We start from the raw sequence: 21,864 nt of genomic DNA, 5'->3' as shown, positions 1-21,864 counted from the left end.
ACATCAACTTAAATTACTAAACCATGCGACACGCTTGTTTTGACGCGTATTTGTAGCCCTCATAACTGCAACACCGGGGAGCGAAACTTCGCTCGAAATCATCGCTCCCGCGGATTACGACAAGCAGGCAACGAGCGAACACGACAGCCATCTCCATCGCATCGCTTGCAGCTGTCGGGCGCAAGATCACGTATATGGGGTTAATGCTTTATTCAGCATACAACATAAATTTCTCATGCGTGTTTAATAAGTTCAAGATAACGCACCCAATAGACCTATTGCAGCATGCAGCTTCATGCCTGCGACAAAGTTTCTAACTAGCACTGGCGCTGCACGTAACTCCAGTCGTCGCAGATGGCCCATTGGCCAGACACCATCAAGCGTGCAACCTATTTATAACGAAAGCATGCTGCCAGCATAACGACGCCTTCGGTTATGAGCCTCCATATTTGAACAGCGTTCGTACGCAGTAGACTGCCAAACTTAATAAATTCAAACACACAAAACGCACGCTAAGCCCGCTCCGCATAGGCTCGGAATTATGGGATGGAGAATAAACCATTTTAAGCGTCCTCTCGCCTAATGTCTTATTGAACATACTATGGTTCTGGCAGCGCTTGCGATTTTCAAAGCTCTTACTGTTAGCGGCAAATGATAAAATCACATGCAGTTATTGCGACGACTGGCTTTTTCGATTGACGTGGAGAAACCGTTGTCCGTTGACGATCGCATCGGCTAAGCGCCGCGACGACTTCCTGGCGATAGCATGTTATATACGCAGAATGTGCACCTAAGTTAGAGTTCAGTTGCTGTGGAAGATTTGTTGTTATAGCCAACGAATTACGGACGACTCTCGTGTATTCGCGGCGACGCCAGATGGCTGACACACGGTATCCCTTGGATGGCCTTCGTTGCTGCTCGCTGGACGTATACCTTTCTCCGGTGCTCTGCTGTTCCGCCATGTTGAGCGCGCGGTGGAGCAACTCCAAGTGAAAAAGTGAAGCGCTCTCTCCGCCTTCATTTGAGCTGTGGCTGCCTGTTATCTTAGAAGCAAAAAGGTGTCTTCTCTCGTCAGCGTGCCTGAGTGATACATCGCCATGTTCGGGGCCAGCGTAAGCAGAAGATTATGCTACGTTTTGTTCTCTATTGCTGCAAGAAAAGAATGGGCATTCTACTCTCTCTCTCAGTAGGGCAGAGTGAAAAGCGCATTTCACTCTCTCCTCGGTGACGGAGTGAACAATGCATTTCACTCTACTCGACATTTCGCGTGAGTAAAAGAGCCCTTTGAAGAGAAAATCGATCATTTCACTCCTGCGATACCCTCCCTAGTTTTTAAAGTGCAGTACACGTCAAACAAACTGCTGAAGATGGCACAGCTGCTTCTTGCTAACTGAGTGATGAAATCAGTTACGATAATGTTGTGCGTCAGAGAAAGCTCGAAAACTTGTCCCGGTAAGATTCAGTACATGCGCAGCTGCGTCACACGGCCGAGGTGCTTTTCGCTTTCTGGGTCACAAAGCCTGGTGCAATGCGCACGCCTAAAAACTACGCAAATAAGTTATAATAATGTTGGGGCTCACAGAAAGCATTGAAAACATCCACCAGTACCAGTGCCGTGTCGAAGTCCACACGGAACGCAAGAAAATGCTGGGAGCCCAATAAACATGCTACATCCAAAAAAGACAGGTCGCCGAACAGGGGAAGTTCACATGCGCAGCCGGCCTCGCTGGCTTTGGTGGCGGGACTGGCACGTGACGCAGGCATCTGTCGCACCTGGCGCACGTTAGCTAGTTGCTAGGTGACGCCAGAAAAGTAAGTCGCAAAGTGTACTTGAAGGTATGCGCAAAACTTTATAGCTTTAGCGTGAAAGAAAAACAAAATTAAAACGTCAGTAAGTTCCTTTGACATTCCTTTTATTCTGATACTCGCGTCAACTAACCGATGAGATTAACACCAGCCGTGACAAGTTTCCTGTTGCCAGTTTTCGCCGAGTTAGCCTTCTTGTTGAATTTCTTTCTCTATGCTCGAAATCTGATCTACTGCTCAAGCATATCAGCTCTGATAAGTGAGCCATCGAATTTTCCAGAGTAATCGCTGCTGCCCGCGTGTCTTCCAGAAAGTTCTACACACTTCGCGTTGCATATGCAATCAGATTACACAAGCTTCGGTTACACAACAAACAGCAGCAAGAACCATCGATAGCGTTCGAGAAGCTTCTGATAAATGCGGGCGCGTCCCGCGCTAAGGCATAACATATTTGAGATAGTGAAAAGCGCTCAGCCGAAAAAGATATCAAGTACACGTGTCAATGCCCCCTCTCCAAAAATATTGGGCTGATGATAAAAACATCAGACAGCGAAAAAACAAAAGGACACTCATTAAACAGTAATAAAACGGCAAAGAAACAAGGTAGAACATATTATAGTAAAATAAGCAAGTCCAAAGATCAGCTATGCAAAGTCCCAAAGTTCGTTAGCGCTGGTAGAACGGCTTAAGTCGCACAACATGGACTGTTTCATGTCGTGAGTGGCGCCGCTGTGATAGCGAAAGGCTGTCTGGCACGACCTCACAGTCGACTGCGCCAATGCATCGGATGATCTTGTAGGGCCCTAAATAGTGCTGTGAAAGCTCGCTAGGCCCGCTTCAGCGTACTGGATCGGTTCCAAGCCCAAACACAGTCGCCAGTCGACGCGTTACTCGACGTAGCGTCGCCCAAGGTTATAGCGCCGGCTGTCGCTTCTCTGCTGATTCTTCATCCGCAGGCAGGCGAGCTGTAGGGATTTTTGGCGTGCTGGAGAAAGGTGGCGACGTCAGATTCTCTTCGTCGGTGACGTGTGGCAGCATGACGTTGAGAGTCGTTGTCGGGTTCCTGCCGTAAACCAGCTTGAATGGCGGGATCTCTGTTGGGTCTCGCACCACCGTGTTGTAAGCGAAGGTTACGTATGGCAGTATGGCATACCAGGTGATGTGTTGGGCGTCGACATACACTGCTAGCACGTCGGCGAGAGTCTTATTCAGGCACTCCGTAAAACAACTCGCCTGCGGATGGTAGGCAGTTCTCCTCCTGTGGCTTGTTTGGCTGTACTTCAGAATGGCTTGGGTGAGCTTCGCTGTAAAGGCCGTTCCTTTATCGGTGATGAGGACTTCTGGAGCGCCATGCCACCGCAAGATGTTCTCGACGAAGAATATCGCCACTTCAGCTGCGCTACCTTTCGGCAGAGTTTTCGTTTAAAGCGAAGCGATTGATGTAGTCCGTCGCCACGTTGATCCACTTATCTACGGATTTTGACGTCGGAAAGAGTCGCAACAAGTCAATCCCGATCTGCTAAAATGGTCGGCAAGGAGGCTTGATTGGCTATAATAATTCCGCTGGCCTTGTTGGTGCTGTCCTGCATCACTGACAGTCTCGGGATGTCTTGACGTAACGGACCACGTCGGCGGTCAGGCGCGGGCACTAATACTTTTCCGATATCCTGGATAGCGTTCGGAGAATCTGAGGTACGCCGCGGTCGGACCGTCGTCCAGTGCGTGCAGTACTTCTGGACACAGCGCTGAGGGAATAGCAAGAAGGTAGTCGGTGCGGACTGGTGAGAAGTTCTTTACGAGCAGGCTGTTTTGAAGCGAGAACAAAGGCACTCCTGGCTTAAATAGCTTAGGGCCATTGTCGATGTTTCCTTTCGAATAAACAACGAGGATATTTACCTCTGGGTCGGCTCGTTTCTGTTCAGAGAAATCTTCCGCGCTCATAATTCGAAGGAAGGCGTCGTCATCTTCATCATCTTGCGGTTGCGGGACAATGGGGGCGCCTGTCGGGCAATCGGCATCAGAGTTTTTTCTCCCGAACTTACAGATTACAGTCATATCATATTCCTGCAATCTGAAACTCCATCACGCCAGGCGTCCTTAAGGGTCCTTTAATTTCGCTAGCCAACACAACGCGCGATGGTCGATGACGACTTTCAACGGCCTGCCATATAGGTAAGGCGGAATATCGCTTTAGCCCCAATGATGGCAAGGTAATCTTTTCGGTCGTTGAATAATTGCCTTCCGCTTTTGACAGCGACCGGCTAGCATAGGCTATCAGCCATTCATATGGGTCTTTCCTCTAGACTGGGAGGGCACCGAGGCCTAAGCTACTGGCGTCAGCGTGGATTTCGGTATAGGCGTCCTCGTCTCAGTTCGCAAGTACCAGCGACGACTGCGTGCGTATGTTCAGCTCTTGAAATGCGTCGGCCTGCAGCATTTGCCACTTGAACTCGACATCACATTTAGTTAGGTGTGTCAGCGGCTCAGCAATGCGTGAAAAGCCATTTACAAAGCGCCTGCAGTAGGCACACATGCCAAGGAATCTACGCACTGCTTTCTTGTCGATGGGCTGGGGGAACTTTGCGATGACAGCTGTCTTCTACGGATCGGGGCGGGCTGCATATTTGCTGATGACGTCGGCGAGGAACAGAAGCTGATCGTAAGCAAAGCGTCACTTTCGGGCTTCAGAGTGAGCCCTGATTACTTGATGGCCTCTGGTATTGTCGCAAGCCGCGTATGGTGATTGTCTGAACTTCTGGCGAGACGACGACGTAAGAGGGGTAAACAAGAGAGGTCTGCCACTTTATTCCTGCTGAAACAGTGTCCATCAAGCACTGCAACGTTGCAGGCGCCGAGCGCAGTCTAAGTGGTATAACCTTGAACTCATAGAGGCCATCTAGCATGATGAAGGAGGTCTTTTTGCGATCTCTTTCATCTACTTACATTTACCAGTAGCCAGACTTGAGGTCCATCGACGAGAAGTATTTTACGTTGCAGAACCGATTCAATGCGTCGTCTATTCGTGGGAGGAGGTATACGTCCTTCTTCGTGATCTTGTTCAGTCGATGGTAATGGACGCAGAAACCTAGGCTTCCGTCTTTTTTCTTCACCAAGACTACAGGAAGTGCCCACGGACTTTACGACGGCTGTATGATGTCGTCGTGCAGCATTTCGTCGACGTGTTGCCCAATAGCTTCACGTTTTCGCATTGAAAATTGATAAGGGCTCTGGCGGAGTGGTCGAGCGCCCTCTTCAATTATTTTGCGATGCTTTGCAAACTGGTGTTTGTCTAATCCTCGTTAACGTCGAAAAGCAGTCGTTCTATCGTCGGAGAAGACTTCTGAGCTGTTGCTGTTTACTTAGAGTGAGACTTGGATTTATTTGAAAGTCTGGTTCGAGTACCATGGTCGTCGGGGTAGATGTGGCAGTCTTCGAGAGGGCAAACGCATTGCTTCCACAATAGTTTCCACAATCTCCTCGATGTATGGAATTGTCGTGCCCTTTTTGGTGTACTATAAGTCCAGGTTGAAGTTTCGCAGCATCACTTTCGTTTTCCCTTTGTGCATTGGAGCTATCCCACTTGCCCCGCCAATTTTGCGGTTGACCAGCAGGCCTTGGTCGCCCCCGATGACGCCTTCCGTGTCTGCGGGTGTTTCTCTGCCAACGGAAGTGACAATGCTGAAGCGAGGCGGATTGCTGACTTGTTCGAGAATTGCACTCAAGGGACACTCACTAGAAGGCCACTCCATTGGTCTCGCTTGGTGTGTGGACAGCGTTATCGACTTCAGCCTCAGGTCGATGATGGCACCGTGTTGGTTCGGAAGTCCATGCGGACAATTACGTCGTGCGAGCACTGTGGAGGACATTGAGTGTTGCAGGGTAGGTCTGGTCATGAACTGTAATTTTTGCCGTGAAGATTCCGTCGGCGTTAATAGGTGTCCACAAGCGGGCCGAATTTGAGGCCGTACCATACAGCTTCACGCGAATAATCCACTGATGACGGAGTAGGCGGCTACTGTGTCCAATAAGACGGTGACTGCTTGGCCGCCTGTTCTTTGTCTTTAGTTGTATTTAGGTCTTGGCGTCGGATCACGGCTGCGTCGTGTTGACGTGTGGCTGGTACGTTGAGTCGTCAGGTCTGTGGTCGGTGTAGTCTTTGCTTCCTGGCTTCTTCGGTATGGCCGCGTGTCGGTATGACGTCGAGATAGTCTCTTCGGCGTCTTTTTCAGCGGCAGAAGATCTTCAAATGACAGAAAGCTGGGCTAGTTGGTAAGGATTCATTATGCCAAAAAGAGTTGAGACTTGCGTACAGGACACAAGAGTAGTGAAGTAGAAGGTCTTCGTCAGTTCAACGAACAGCAACCGCACCTCTAACGGTTGCTGCAGATATGGGCTCGCAGATCGGCCCCGGGCTGGGCCACTGTATGGACGGCGCTGCGGCGACAGGTAGCGGCCTGGTGACGGCGAACGGGATGGTCCTAGGGGGCTCCACTGAGTAGCTGCGTGGTGGTCGGTGATATCACGAGGGCGTTCAGCTTCTTCGGGGCATGGTGCATTGACGGCGAACACTCGCAGTCCCATCTCGCCGTAACGACATCGGCAGTAGATGTGGCCGGCTACTCCGCACTGATAGCAGAGCAGACGGTGGTCGGCGGCGCGCCATATGTCCATTTTCCTCGCGTCGCTGCGCTAGGCAATAGGTGGGCGTGCTAGTGATGGCGGTGGTAGACGCCGGAATTTTGGCAATACAGGGTCCTGGCGCAGTCGCGGAGGGAGATCTTGACGGCGGGTGAGGGTGGCGTAGGTCATCGCTTCTGGCTGGGTCTGGGGTGATTGTGATTGCAATGCAGGAACTGCACGCACTCGTGGAACCTCTTCTTCGACGATGTGGAATATTGAGGCCACTTGATGCAGCGACCTTGGAAGTAGGTTCTGCAGTTCCTCCCAAATGAGCGCTGTCATGTTCACCCGCAGATCCTGGCTGCCGAGTTCTTGGAACGTCTGTGTGGCTTGAGGTCAGCGGTCGGCGATTATATTCCCGTTTCCGCATATAGACCGTCTTCTCGATAGTTGTGGTCTCGGAAATAAATTCGGCAACAGTCTTAGTAGGCTTGCGTATCCACCCGGCGAAAAGCTCTTGCTTCCAACCGCGCATCAGGGAGCGAACATTTTTGTCTTCCGACATGTCTGGGTAGGCGTGTCGGAAGAAGCGCGTCATCTGTTCCGCAGAGATTGCGATGTTCTCGTTTAGCAGCTGCGTGCGGCATTCCAATAGAGCTTTCACACACTCTTTGCACCGCACGCTCGTGAACTTCGGCACGAAGGCACCGCGGAACACGCCCCGTGTAGTCAGGGTTGATTCCCGGCTCTCAAACCCGGTCCTGGGGGCGTCTTCTAAGGGTAAGTATACATGCCGGAGCTTGTCGTCAGAGTCCCAGTTGTTGAATGCAGCGACCCTTTCATATGTTTGCTGTCAGTTATCCGGGCATTTTAAAATTAAGTTCTACGGAAGGTTGGTAGCTCCCTGGGCTGTTGCAGCATGATAGGGGATGCTCGGGCTGCCATTGGGGTTGACATGGCGAAGAACTTCCTGGTCGTCTCAGGCAAAAGTCTGTGCTCCGGGGGCAGTCCCTGCAGCCTGCGGCTACCTCACTGGTTCTTGGCGACGTTGTTGTCTTCCGTTTTCGGGCTCAGGTCACCGCTTTGAGGGGGCGTCCGGTACACAAACGCAAAGCACCAACACCAGATGTCACGTCGTAGTTTCGGCAAGGAACACAGTAGCAATACTGTTAATGACGGATATTACTTTTATTGGGCGAACCTGTGCCCACAAACACAGGCTACACTTAAACACAATGACAGCGCGAACACAGTCGGCGATCATCGAAATCTGATCTGCCGGTCAAGCGCGCGGGCTTTTTACTTTTTTTAAAATTCGAAAGCATACCCTTAGGCATAATACAAAGGATGTTAACAATACACGAACAGATTGGACTAGTGCAAATAATCTAGGAGTGAATGATGATGTGGTCCATGAATCCAACGGTCAAGGTCGGGTGGGCGTCCAGGCCGGAGGCCTGTTGTCCGGAGGTGGCGGAGACGGCTTAGATGAAGTCCTGGGCACGTCCATAATAGGTGTGTCATGTCACATTTTGGATTTCTGTGTTGAAATATGGGCACGATGAGCCGTAAGGAGCATGGCACTGTTTTGGCCAGAGAGCGGTCACAGACGGTGAAAGCGCGATCCCGACATGTAGGCTCCTTAACGTAACCTCCTCACGGCGATATAACCAACCAGGGAGGTCTGGCCCACACAGAGGTATGAGAGTTCCTGTGGTGCGTCGGAGGTTTTCCTTTTCCCGGATCAGTCGTCCACAGGCGTCTTTAGGAAAATGTGGAAGCGGGTATGTTATAATCGGTAGGTGGGTTGCGATATCTGCTTCAAGGAGACCCGGCAGGGCTGCTCGAGACACCCACTGGACGCGTATGAGGATATTCGTAGCGGCAGCAAGACGGTGAATGCTATCTTAGAATAGAGTGGACCGAGATACCCTACGTATGTCGTGGATGGCTTGAGTAGAGTCTGCGCGAATGATGAGTTGAAAGTATCGAGCAGCTTGAACAGTAGGTAGCAACGCGGCCAAGCCGTCTCGTGTGGCAGCAAGCTCGAAAAGGTAGGTCGGTGGTGCAGGATCGGCAACATACGAGCACGTCTGGCCTGCCTCTGGTATCAATGGACACACGAGAGCTGTGTGAATCATGGTGACATTAACACTGGTATCAGTGTATGCTACAAGAGTCGTATCATCTTGATTATCATCGGCGCGACGAAGGCGGGAAACTTGGGCATTCGCCTGATGAGGAACCGGGCTATACAGACGACCAAGAGGCTTGCCACTTATTTGTGCCCTTTTCCACGGAGTTACATCGGGTCTCGTAGATGCTGGATTGTCTATGTTGTGTTTCATGTAGCGGGCCAGTGAAGCAGCCGAGCAGAAATATGATGGCTTTAGGGCGCGCGCGCATCGAAGTTGGTGTACGAGTTCGTCGATAGTGTTGAGTTGGGACTTGGCCTGTAGGGTTGGCAACGGAGTGAGACATGGTAGTCCCGTTATGGCCCGCATGGCTACGTTATTAATGGCCTCAAGGCGAGCCCATTGTGCTTTCGTGAGATGATTAAACTAGGCTCTGTAGACGAGTCGTGGTTGCAATACATAACAGACAAGAAGGCGAGCCATGTTGGTGCTCGTTCCGCCAGATTTTTTCGCAATCCTACGTATCAACTATATCGTTTCTGCGGCCTGTTGTTTTGTATTCTTGACCCATAGTCCCGCAGATCCGGAGGAATCCATTTCATGGCCGAGTACACGGAGAGCTGAAGTCTCGTGTAATGGTTGCTGATCCAGAGTTAGCAGAAGAGGCCGGAGTGTCAGTAGACGGCGCCCATACTTGTTCGCTACTGACATGTACGTCGTCTTGTCCTTGGAAATGTCAACGCCTCTCTGAGCACACCAGTTGTGCGTCACGTTTAGGGCCTCTTGAAGCGCTTGTTCTTGGTGGCAGTTTTCAGGATCAACTGACCAGACAGTGATGTCATCTGCGTACATTATGTACTGTGCGTTATGTATCTCGGCTAGCTTCCAAGCTAGTGGAAGGAGAGAAATATTGAAAAGGACTGGTGCGAGCACAGATCTTTGTGGCACACCCCGATGTGCGACGAACTGACCTGCTCCTTGGCCAGCCAGGCGAATGGAGAAGGCCCGAGCGCACAGGAAGCCTTCGACGAATCTGCAGACACGGCTAGGGAACTGAAGCCAATGGAGAATTCCGACAATTGCTTCGTGACTCACACGGTCGTACGCTTTACGAATATCCATTGCCAGAAGCGTGCGAATTCTTCGGGAGCGGCCTCCGATGAGAACCATAGAAGATAGGTACGCAAGGCCATCATCTGAACCTAGATGAGCCCGGAACCCAATTTGGCCAGTATGATACCATGAGTACCACTCGTGCCACCATGGAATACGTGTCGCAAGCATAAGCTCCATCAGCTTGCCTAAAGTTGAGCTTAGTGCTATTGGGCGCATATGAGCGATATTATCTTGGGGTTTTCCGGGTTTGGGAATAGGGACCATTTCTGCATGCGGCCGAGAATCGGGAATGACTCCTGTAGCCGAAGCTTCGTTTATGGCCCCCAAAAGCACTTCGAGAACCATGCCTTCCGTGTTTTCATAAAGTTCGCACGGTATGCTATCCGGTCCTGGTGCCTTGCATTACTTCGACAGGTCTATAGCCGCTATAAATTCCGCCATAGTGAAGACAGCTTGTATGCCCTCGATGTCGGAGAGCGTGTCGGAGAGCGTCCGCTGGTAGGCAGTTTTGAACAACGAAGGGAGGCGGTGCTGTGTGCAAAGCCAGAAAAAAGGTGTGGGCGACAGTTTCTGCGAATACTGCTGGTTTCTGGCCCGATGCTAACAGGGTGCAGGCTGCGGGCTCTGGAGGGCACCGACCACGTTCCATTACTCCGAAGGTACACCAAATGGAGGCGTTGGACGACGAAGGACCGAGAAAAGAGCGCCAGTCCATCCAGCGGCCACGTTCTAAGCGGTGTTCATGGCGCCGAGGTACTGCAGTAAGGCGTTGGGCCTCTAACCAAAGGGTATTTGATGCAGGGTCGCGTTCTGATGCAAGTTCTGCTTGGCGGCGCGACACCCAGCGACGCAGAAGTTGCAAATCAGGAGCGGTTTGCGATTCATCAACCCACGATATACGCGTCGCCTCAACTAATGCCGCCTTAAGACAATGGGATGGGTCCGTTGTCCTAACAATAATATAATATTGTAATATTGTAATAATATTCTAAATTAAATTTATTCATTTGTGAAAAAGTGTAACGGATGAATCCCAACCGCACCAGGAAGCTACTTTCGTGAGGAGGCCAAAATAATAGGAAATATATTACGCCTCTGTACCTCTTTGAGACCGGGCAGGATATTGCTGCTGAACCACAAGACCCACTTAGAAGCAATGGGGTGCAGCCCATATATGAATAACTTTATGTGAAATATAAGCAAAGCTAGCTAGACCTGTGGCATCACATGAGAATATACAACACATTTCTAAATGCACTGTACTCTCAACCAGGAACATCCATATGCCATCCAGGAAGTTGTAAAATGAGCTACTGTCTTAGAATATGACACACAAAAAGTTTCTTGCACAACTTATCTGCCATACCAGCCCCATGCTTAGCAGCTCTTCTGGTAACCTCTGCCATAAAAGTGCACGTGTTTTGTACCAGAAATGCGTTTGCTGGCCAGTAATGTGGGGCATATTTCTCTTCGATCGTAGTGTCAATACTTTTTGAGTATGCACGTGTTTGTTCTGTGTTGAACTTTCCATTGTATACTTTATTTTTGGAAAGAAGGAGCCAATTGAAATTAAAGGATATTTCTACACTGTAGTACAGATGAAACTTTAGACAATATACTTATCTTTTACTACATGTGCTCAAAAGTTCATGGTCATCATTGCTATCTGATTTTATGTGTTTGCCAGTATGTTTCTCAAATGATTATTCGGTTTGTCTTGTCACAGATCAAAAAGATTCTGACCTTTTACGAGAGAAAATGTTTCATTTCAGTGACTCGGCGACTACAAATTACATCCCATTCAGCAAGCATAAGTGCAGAAGCTGCTTATGAAGGAATGAAACATTCCCCACATGTAAGTATTGCGAATCCCTTCAAACGTGACCATCCATCTACATCGTGCTTTCGCACTACTGGGAAGAGTAATAGCACCCTGTTCTGAAGGAGTGCAAGCACTCTGTTTGGGGGAGTAGAAACACTCGGCTTGGAGGTGTAGAAGTACTCCGTTTGGAGGAGTAGAAGCACTAGATCTTGGGGAGTAGTATTACCCCTGTGGGGAGAGTATTAGCACTGCGGAAGAGTACTAGCACTCCCTCTAACAAAACTCTGCCAGGAGGAGTTGACCTACTCTCTCTCAAAGAAGGTTGATCTACTCTAGAAAAGAGAGTGAAATATGGGACAAGCATATACTACCTCAAAGAGAGTGCCCCGAACGCTCTTTGTTTTTATAGTGCAGGCGCTGTGCTGAAATTAAGAAATTCGCAGGTACAAGTTGGAATCGGTTGGCGCAGCACAGGCGTAATTCGAGATCAGAGGGAGCGGCCTTTGTCCTGCAGTGGACCTAAATTAACTTTGTACCATAATCTCACCTTACGGAAATGCTCAAATAAATGCATTGATATATGTAATAAAACAACCGACATGTATACAGTTAAGTACGTTTACACGAATTCATGCTTTTACAACAAACTTTGAAAATCAAACAATTGACCCAGGAGTTCTCGCATCACATATTAGTGACCATTTGCCTGGTTACATAACACAAAGCTTTAACAATCCAAACTCAAAATGCAAACATGAAAGTTCTGTCGTATACCGTAACGTAAACCAGGAGACATTGCAGCGTTTTTGTTCACGGGGGTACTGGCAAGTTCCCCTTTCAGAAAGTGCCAGCCGCTATGCCGCATTCATCTCACGTGTACGCACTTTGCACCCTCTCGCACTGAGCTTCGGGCTGAAGAACGCGCCGTTTAGCTTCTATAAGCTAATAGATATTGTTCTAAAAGACTTGCAGGAGTTCGCCTTGCCATATCTTGATGATGTAGCAATTTTTTCGGGCAGCTGGGAACAACACGTATCGCACCTCAAACGGGTGTTCGCACGGTTGAGGGAAGCCGGCTTAGCGGTGAAAGCGGAAAAGTGTAGATTTGGTTGCTCACAGGTTACTTATCTGGGCCATGTTGTCGGCCAGGGCACGAGACGGCCAGCCGAGCTGAAAATAGTTACGATTGGAGAATTTTCTAAGCCGCGCACGAAAACAGAGCCTCGTTAATTTTTTGGGACTTCTGGGGTACTATCAACAGTACATTCCGAATTACTCGAAAATGGCAAGTCCATTAACGGACGACCTCCGAAAGGGAGCACCGAGTAGCGTACACTGGGATAAGGACAAAGAGAACGCTTTCCAGAGTTTGAAAACTCTATTTGTTTCTCGTCCTGTGCTTCGCGTGCCAGACTACACAAAGGAATTCATAGTTCAATGTGACGCAAGCGACAGAGGTATGAGCGTGGTACTTAGTCAGGTCGGCCACATTAACGAGGAGCATCCTATCCTCGATGCCAGCCGTAAACTAAATGTGAGAGAGGAAGCCTACAGCGCTTCAGAGAAGGAATGCGCTTGTTTAGTTTGGGCCACCATGAAGTTGTCGTGTTACTTGTACGGAGCGAAGTTCATCTTCGAGACCAATCACTGTCCTCTGACGTGGCTCAATCAAATGTCACACAAAAATGGCCGCTTGCTCTGATTGAGCCTCACTTTCCAAGAGTACAACTTCTTCGTTAGATATAAAAAGGAAAAGTTGCATAGCAATGCTGATGGTTTCAGCAGGCTAATTGAATTCTGCAGTTGAGGGCCCCGCCTAAATTTTAGGGTTATTATTGTTAATTTTTCTAAGCCAGGAAGATTTCCTCTCATTTAGCAGGATTCCCTCCATGATTGCTTAATTTGTCAGCACGAAATTGTTTCAGAAATTGGCATAGCGAAATGCAGTATTTTTGTTTCTGCACTTATGTTTTCTTTGAAGCCTAGCGATTCTAAAGTGAGAGCCAAGGTACGTCATCTCGGCGCAGAGCCGTGTTGTGGGGTTCGTTTTGCAGTTGCCTGTCGTTGTTGGATGTTTTGGGGCGGTGGCATCATTACTCAAGTGGTGGCTGCGAGCCAAGGCATCATCCCCTGGCCACCAGCCATTCTCTTCCTGCCCAGCAGTTGTCAGCGCTGGACAGTCGAGATTTTCCGGGTCATGGAGGCGCTGTTAAGAACGGCCCGCTGGCGTGCAAGTTTTGCCAACCAGTGGCGACCCCGGCGTCATCATTTCCTGGAGCGTCACCGCAAACCTTTAGCCACGGCGTGACGACGTCGACTTTGTGTCGAGAACAATACGCGCGTCCTCCACTCTCCGTCGCTGGAGCCGTGTTCGACGAAGCAGGCTTTGTGCCTGCACTCGCCACCGCCGCCCTGGTCGGTCACGAGCGGGGAGGTGCCGCGGGAACGTCGACGAAGACCCCTTCCCACGCACCGTTCTTGAAGTAAGCCCCGAGTTCTGCGAAGAGTCGGACGGCGGCAGGCTCCGTGAACCTGTGTGTACGTGTTTGTGTGTGTGTGTGTGTGTGTGTGTGTGTGTGTGTTTGTGTGTTTGTGTGTGTGTGTGTGTGTGTGTGTGTGTGTACACTCTCTCAAGCACTCATGTTAGGCTGACCTACTCTCTCTCGCAGTCATGCTAGACTGATGAACTGCATGTGAATACCGTAAATAAACCCATATTCCTCGTTCTCGATGAGAAGCAGTCCTTCCCTTCATCAACGTCCTCAGCGTGGACAAGTTGGACGACAGCATGGGCCAGCTACCTTCTAATTCATGCCGGACTACAATCTTGACAACTAATTACGAGCGATGGGATTGAGCCTTTAATCCTAACAAGCCGCTCCTCCAGCTTACGCTGTGACTGTACTGCGTGTGTCGCGTAGGACTGTGACTTTGTTACGCAGGTACGCTATACCGATCCGGCAGTGCTTCATGGAAGTACGTCAGATGTATATGGTAGATTTTGGCTTGTTTTACGTAATGATGCGATGGGCGTAAGCGCGTTGAACAGCTAAATGCACGCGTCCCTCGCGTCGTTCATCCTCTAACGGAGTGTTCATCACTGCTGCAACAACTGCTTCACCTGCTTCTATATTGTTGACGAGCGCTTTCACAACAAGAAAAACACATTACATTCGGTGCCCCTTGATGCGATACCATGAAACATGTGCTTCTCTTATATAGCTCAACGATGCAATTACGCGGCACTACTGATCCACTTAAGTTATTAATGCAAATCTGTCCGTGCTACTGAATTTCGTAATTACAAAAGTGTCGACGTCGAAACTGCGAATCACAAATCAACGAAGTGTCAACTTGCCAATGCGTAAGAGCGCAAGTCTCTTTCTGAAGAGTTCACTCTGCTGACCTCTCTTCAAATCGCCCTCATTTTTTATGCGCGAACGAACGCAAGTGTGCCTTGTCTCACCCTTTGCTTCACCGCTGAAGGCAGTTTTTTTTCCTCGATGCTAATTAGGGAGACAGCTTTAACCATAGTGCCATACAAACCCCTAATAAAAATTGGAAATTTGGTAGCACGAGTTGCGGCGTCGTACGAGATCCCGTATTGCTGCGTGCGTTTCAAAGCATGTTAGGCCGCGTCTATACATGAACACTTATACTATGATGCTGTATCGTTTGCTTAAATTAGTGAATTTTATATAAGTAGGCTCCTGCGCAAACGTGATAGAGAATATAAGGGCAGCAGCTCTTATGGCAATGATTGAGCTCAATGGCAATCAATAGCCTCTTCGAGGCTAATCATAACCATTGAGCCTGATGCCTTGATTTGTAATGAAACATACAGTGTCTGTGTTGTATACTTTATATTCAAAAGTTTAAAGTAGACCTAAGCTACACTGCACAATAACTCCGTATTCAGAACGCAGAAATCAGAAAAAGTCAAAGCGGCAGAAAACTGCACAGATTGCAGTCAATGGATATTGCAAGAACAAAATTGATAGGAAGTTGTCAGAGTTGCGGTAAGCTGTCCGATTGCTACGCTGCGCGCCTGAGTTGGATACCACTAAACAGTATTTTCTCCGTTTTACTTTTTTGTCTACGGCTGTTTGTCTACGGCTTGATTTGGCGACAAACTTTCCCTTATCTACACCTCGCAAGGCAAGATGCCAGGAAGCAGCGTTTCCTCACTGCTGCCGGACAACTACGCTGATCGAAAAGGTGGCTCACACGTTTAAGTAAGTGAATTGCATCGTTTTTAATCCGATACAGAGAACATGTAAAAACATTGGAGTAGACGTACCTAGTCTAGAAATAGCGTAATAAACGCACTCATTTGGAGGACTCCACGCCGCACTAAATATTTCTGTCGAGCGTTTGTGAGGACGCGCTGCTTGCTGTCGTTCGTAATTATCATGTCCGATACCGCCACTTCAAGGAAACAGCCACAAAGAAAACAAAACAGAATATCTGATAAAAAGAGCACAACAAAAATTAAGCGCTACGGGGAAGCAATCCCGGGACCAGAAAGTGGCAATGTATCACACAAACCCTACGCCAACGCAGACGCTTGCCGAACTACTTTTAAATTGTATGACCCATTGCCTAAAAATACTTCGGGGCATTTTACGAAATATTTTCTTGATCTCAGTGTTTCAAAGGCCGATTCTTGGGCACTTTACGTACATTCTGCTCTAACCCACTGTCAGATAACTTCTGCAACGCGCAGAGCCAATTTTATTGCCCCTTTCATTAGAATAGTGAGGCCTTCACGGCTGTAACACTGATTGCACACGAAGTGTGCTACTGCCCGTAATTACTCCCGTTTATTTCAACAGGATTCCATCCAGCACATTTCGAGAAGAAAAGGCATGCGTATATGATAGTAGCTCGCTACGTATGTTGCCTACAAGTTAGTGGGAAGCTTCGCGGATAGCGGTGGCCGAACAGCTTCTCCTTAAAGAACCATCGTATATTTAAAACGACCGACTGGGTTTGCGCGTACCTCGGACGTCGTTTTATATACTTCGTTAAACGTAATATAACGTAACAAATGAGGGGCTCATCACCAAATTGCAAAAGAGGCCGAAGTTAAGGGCTCCTGATTTAATTTCATCAACCAAAAAGGCTTAACGTGGCCCAATGCGCCGTCCGCTGCGCGTTTTGCATTTCGACTCAAACGCAACGTAGCCGCGACTGCTGGTAATCGAAGCCGCCACCTCGCGTTTAGAAGAACAAAGCTACATTCATGGAACCAAAGCGGTGGATAAAGGGAAATAAATACATGCCAAACATGCAATTATAATTACAGCATTTAAGCTGCCTCTAATACATAGGAAGTAACAGTGAGGCATGATGAGATTAAATTATTCCGTTTGGATCTTGTGAAAGTAAGTATAAACAATTGATTCATTCAATCTGCACACGATACGCATACCCGCCCGTAACCTTCCTCAAAGACTAACCGTCCGAAGCGAGAGCTAACTGCCACGTTTACTAACGTTCCCTTCCTTTGCATCTTAGAGTGTACATAAAATATCAGGCAAATAGGTTAGGTTTTCTAAAGTTGTTTTCTTGAAAGAAATTGCCGACAGGAAGCTTGAAAGTTAACTTCGCTCTCAAAAGCGGACAACATGAGGCGAACGACGTTCATGTGGGTCCTCAATTTATTGCGGAAGCAAATTAAAGAAAAACGGAAGCTGTATTTATACAGAATACTTTGACAGCTTTGTTTCGTGAAACCAGCTGGAAGACGCACACTGCCCCCCCCCCCCCGCCCAAAGAAACATATATTATGAGGTTTTTACAAAAATTTGGTATTCTTTGATTACTATGTGAAATATAATGCTATTTCATACTCGATTATTTGGGACACGCTTTCATATTCAGAACTTTTGAAGCATCCGGAGCAAGCGATATTACTTAATAAACGTGTGCTGTTGATAAGTGCCTGTTTTATTATGACAATGTATCACCCTCGCGTGACGTGTTTCCGTCGAACTTCGGACTATGTAACATTGGTAGTGCTGGTTTCAGGGACCAAGTGGCACAGTCGTTGACACTGTGAATAGGACACGCAAGGCAAACTCGAAGAAATCATTTATACTCGTGAGGCCAATTTTACCCATCTGGTCCATTATTCGAACATCCTCACTGTACAACCGCCTCAAATATTCCATCGATAGATAACGGGTACTAACGGGTACTGTTTACGCCATACAGTCGCAAGAACGATCTGTTGGGCCTGATGTGTACCTACGACGTCTCAAATATGGCGCCATGCAGGCTGTTCCCCGAACTATTGCTGGCGGTGACGAGATGGCTTCTCGCCTTCTCCCCTCTTGACTGTGTAGCAAAGACCAATTTCGTCGCCAGCCACCGACGAAGCTGCACTTGTTAGGCCTAGCGGCCAAGATGCCCTCGATGAAAATTTTCTTCTGGCCGTTATGGTGGGCAGTCATCAAACAGTCACGCGAAGCTTGGGGCTATGATATATTAGTACGAGTGGCTCATGAGTAATCGGGCCTGAGAACATGCGCACTGGCAAAACTGAGGGCTTTAAAGGCGGTGCTTAAGTCTGCTGGCGACCACCCGAGAACTATACAGCGAGCATGTGTACCACGCACGCCTGTGCGCTTATTGGGCGGAACATTTCAAGATCGTGTGTTGGGTTAATAAAGCCAAAGGAATTTACGCAAACAAGTCAAATCTGCCTTCATTACGCGATCATAGTCACAGGCGTCAATAGTTCGTTGCGGCATTGTGAACAAGAAATGCCGCGAATACCTTCTGAGCCACGTATATTTAAGGTAAATTAATCCCAACACTTTGCAATTTTACGTGCTGTAATACATCTACTACAAGTATTTTAAAAGAAAACGCCGAACAACTTGCCATCTCACGTGAAAATATCTGAAAAACACGTTTAACAATAAAGCAAACGACAAAGTAAAACCCTAGATGTGCAAGCAAGTCGAGCTAGCCCCTTTTCAGAGTGGTCGTCTTCTCGCTGTTCTGTCATAGTTTTGTCCAAATCCAACAAAAAGTGGGACTCTCCCCTAATGCCATTCGCTGCCGAATTTGCGCACGCCTGGAAGTGACGTCAATGCGAGAGACAGACGCTGCGAATTTAAGCGTGATTCGTCATGAGACGCGTCGGAGTCCAGCTTGCAGCGTACGATGAGTTGGGACTCATCGGCTGCCCTGCATGGACGCCCTGAGTACTTGGCAACGTCGCAAATAACGGCAAAATCAACACTTGTCAACAGCTATTTTGTTTTGCGCAATCAACCCCCCCCCCCCCCGCCCCTTTGCGGACGGCACTGCCATTGTGCCGTCCACAGTGGCAGCTCCGCTGACAGCCGCCGATTTAAGGGCTGACCAGCCTAGCAGTGGCCTAGCTCGCTGGGCCGTGGAATTGGTGGCCGGCGGCGATCGCTACCCGAGCGCTTGAATCTCCTTAAGGAGCGCCTGTGTAGGTAAGAGCAACGTGCGCAGAGTAAAGTTCGTCCTTTTGACGCTCATGGTATAGCGAATAGTGAATGAGCAAGCTATGCATCCGCTGAGAGATGACGTAAGACAAGGTCGCTGGAGGTCGAATCCGAGGCTGACGGCGCTTGCGATCCTTCCGCCGCTCGTAATAAAATGCCTATATTTGTCACCACAATCAATATCAGGACACGTGTCTCTCTTAAGTGAAAATACGACTAGTTTTCACTGAAATAAACGGCAGCAGTCAGAAAATAACACATTCAGGTGAGCCACTTCCTAAAAACCACACGGCGAAGGCGATTGCTGCGACGGCTTCGCTGACCCCTTGCGATTCATAATTACGCCAAGAATTTACTGTTTCGCGCAGCGGTTAATAGCAGGCTCACTTTGGAAGTCACTTTATTCTTTTAGTCATTTCGTGCCAGAAAAAACTTGTAGCGAATTTTAGTGCCGCCAACAGCAGTGAAAGAGGCGAGCTCCTCTACTTGGAACAAACACAGAAAAAAGTCATGAGCCATTCCACTTTGTGAAGGAGTATCAACAGCGAAGCTGTTTAGCACACGAAACAGAGTTTAAACATGATTTTGAACAAAGGTACGAGCACATTCATTGTCATGGTCAGTGATTATCGTGTCGATAGGTATACGCAGATATATTCTCGTTTCAGCTATGTTATTAAATCCGTAAGAATTTGTTGGCCTACCTAACGCAAAAGTGGTCCCTCTAGTAAGACAATAATGGCTCATTCCGCCGAAAGGAAGGGAAAGAAAACATGTCTACTTGAGAGTGTACTAATCTTCAAAATGGTGCCTATTGATAACTAATCAACATAAAGTGTACATCCCAGTTTTGAGACGTATAACATTTTGCATAGAATGAAGTGATTTTGCATCAAATTGGGGAACTGAATATTTTGCACGCGCAGATTTGTTGACGAACACAAAAAAATATCCACGGAATCCTAGCCATAAAAAGCTTCGATTTAAAAAAAATAAAGAAAAAAATAAAGAAAGAAGAAACAGGGGCGATGGGAGTGGCGAGGAACTTGAGCACTGGCTCCGATTCGTCGGGTATGTCACCTGACCACGACGTTACCCTAGTGGCCCTTTAATTGGCTGCAGCCGTCGAATGACGCGAGAGATGTGCGACGCGATGCAATCACATCCTGCGAGTTCGTCCGATGGCGTTGGTTGGTCGCGCGTGTGGCCTGCGACCTGACGTCGCATGCTGCCGGAACCTGCTGGGAGTCTGTCGGGAGTCGGCTGTTGGCGCGAATATTCGTACAACGAATCGCGCGCCATATCACACCGTCTGTCTCCTGTCAAATGACACTGAAAACTGGAATACCGTCTGGCACTTCTACCCTGCTAGAAAGCGGCTCACGAAGTTGGCTACGTCAGGTCGGCTATGCGAAGAATCTTTAAAATGTTTCCCCTATATAGTGTGGTGCATTGAACGTGGTCCGCAGCAGCGCGCCGATGAGGTGTTGCCGCAGCTCGTACACGCATGTGTAGGGCAAGTGAACTCTTGCTTCGGGAGGAAGGCGAGAACTCGGCGCAATCTCTCCAGTGCACCCGAACTGACGCCCAGCCTACTGCCGACAAGCCAAGCTATAGCGTGCTGCGCGCTCTAGCGTAGCTGTTTCCTGCGGGAGATACGACACATTCAGTTACCGTGCCAGCCGCGTCAAAGCACGCTGAACGGCGCCTGTACGCTGTTGCCTTTGTGAGAGTCGACTGTAGAACATCCACTTTACCATGCGCCGTGTAACCTAGCGGAACTGCACGTGTGTGGCACGGGCCCGCATTACGCCGGACTCTATGCGCGCTTTAACCAAGAGCGTCTGAGATTTTACTAGATTAGCAGCCATGGCTATGTAAAGCAGCTTTCGTGCTATCTCATGCAGATCTTATGATGTGTTTAACGTATTTTCTTAGGTGATAATCAATTTGCCAGCAAACTGGCTCCAACGCAGCCATGGCGGCTTAGCGGCTATGACGCTTCACTGCTAAGAACGACCCTAGAATCAAATCGCCGCCGCTGCGGACGCATTTACACCGGGGCAAAATCAAAGAAAACAAAACTCCTGTGTACAGTGCATTGTGTGCAGTGCAGTCCATGTGCAGGGCATGTTAAAGAACCACATGTGGTGAGAATTAATACAGAGTCCGTCAATACAGTGTCTTACAGTCAGGTCGTGTTTTGGCACGTCAATCGCTAGCATGTAAATAAGCTGTTGACCATAATTTGTAGGTAGGCCACCGACGGCATTGTCAAGTCACAACCATCGCTGCCGTGCCATGTCCTCGTCAATGCCTTTGTGTCAACATCCAAGTCCGCGTCGGCGTTGTCGCACTATAGCTATTGCAGTGCCGAATCGCGCGGAAAGACACCGTCCTCGCAGTCGCTCCAAGCGATTTCTCATTTAAGTGCGTTTTATTGATTTTAGAGATTTCAGGCATTTCGGAAATCTTGCATCAGTATTCTAAAACAATAATTGACTCCAAGCTCTTTCTCTACTCCACCGAGTTGAAAGGAGCGCCAACCATGAAAAAATGACTGAACATCTCATGAATTGCCATGGACGATCGTGAAGCGCTGTAAGCTCTTTTTTCAAGCAGTACAATTTGCTTTCTTGAGTCGAGGTAGGGTTTCAGCGGAGAAATGGTATAGAATGCAGGAGCTTGAGGTAAAGTTCAACTGCAGAGGTTTTCTTGTTGAAAAATCGCACAACGTGTCACGTGAGACGCAATTAAGAGGGCTCAGATTGGTTTTGACCACCGGGCTTCTTTATTTTTCACCTAAATATAAGTACACGCGTCTTTTATAATTCTGAAGCGCAAAACACAGAATTAAAGGAAGTCAAAAGGGACGGGA

The sequence above is a fragment of the Dermacentor variabilis genome, chromosome 4, assembly GCF_050947875.1.
Source record: "Dermacentor variabilis isolate Ectoservices chromosome 4, ASM5094787v1, whole genome shotgun sequence".
Classification (NCBI taxonomy): Eukaryota; Metazoa; Arthropoda; class Arachnida; order Ixodida; family Ixodidae; genus Dermacentor; species Dermacentor variabilis.
This window is presented reverse-complemented; position numbering follows the sequence as displayed.